The sequence below is a fragment of the Gossypium arboreum genome, chromosome 8 (genome assembly GCF_025698485.1).
Source record: "Gossypium arboreum isolate Shixiya-1 chromosome 8, ASM2569848v2, whole genome shotgun sequence".
Classification (NCBI taxonomy): domain Eukaryota; kingdom Viridiplantae; phylum Streptophyta; class Magnoliopsida; order Malvales; family Malvaceae; genus Gossypium; species Gossypium arboreum.
Genome location: NC_069077.1, coordinates 23,297,393 through 23,298,582, shown reverse-complemented (window position 1 = coordinate 23,298,582; position 1,190 = coordinate 23,297,393).

Sequence of the window (1,190 nt, the reverse complement as noted above, 5' to 3'; positions counted from 1 at the left end):
CTTCAATCCATCCCACCACAACACAGGGGTGTAGGATATGTAATTTCATGGATCTGTTACACCATTCTTTGGGTAACATGACCTGTAAGATTGGCCTAAGCTTATGCCGAATAATTAGGATGCTATGATCAGAATAAATCAAATACTCCTAACTAGATGTGCTATGAATGATATATGAATGCAAAATGAGAATGATCCCTTTAATATTTGGGTTGCCATTGCTCCTCACTCATCAAGGTTCTGTCACTAATGTGTTATCATGCCTTCTCTACTCAGCTAGTATCTTTTGATAGAAAATTATCTTTTCCAATCCATCCCACTGCAATTTAGGGGTATAGGATTTGTACCATCTTCTTCAATCAAATGATCTGTTACACCCTTTTCTGGGTAACATGACCAGATATGTATGCAGAATATCAATTTTTCTTTTTCGAACATGATCCCATTTTAATGCTTGGGTGAAAATTGCTCGTTATTCGTTGAGGTTGTACGATTGATGCAATATCTTGTATCTGATTCCTTTGACAAAAAAACTTAAGAGGTAGTCTCAGTTCAGACCCTTCCTCCTCAAACATTTCCAACCCTTAGGTTTGGTGAGTTTTAAACAACAGTCCTGTTTCAGGTTCTTGTACTATTTAGAAACTTTTCAGAGTAATACGCATAACTTCTTTTGTGAAAGTTTTACTAGTCCATTAATCATTATTTCGATGCAAAATGCTTGAAAAAGATCATAACAATAGATAAGAAAGAAAATAATTGGGAGCATAGCTCGAAACAAATAAGTTAATCAAAGATAGCAAATGCAATAAGAAGGAAATTTATTGGGAGCGTATCTTAAAATGAATAAAGCAATCAAAAATAGTAAATTCAATATGGGTAAGATGAAGACTAGGTGCCCCAGACATCACAGCCTAAGCATCTCTGTACGAACTTTTTGAGGACCATTCTGAGCTCGACATGTGTTTAGGAGATCTAGAGTACTTTGTCGATGCCCCAAGATTTTGCATACTCCTCCTTGTTAATTCAGGCATAGCAAGACTACCGCATGCCCCACTTTGATCCAAATTTGAGCTGCCTTTTTTCGGGCTTTCAACTCAAATCCCCTTTGGTCTCAAGGAGCCCTTTGCGGGTTTTCGCCTTGGCCTCTCCTGTTTTTTTTTCTTTTCTTTTTTTTTGTGTTTTTTTAAACT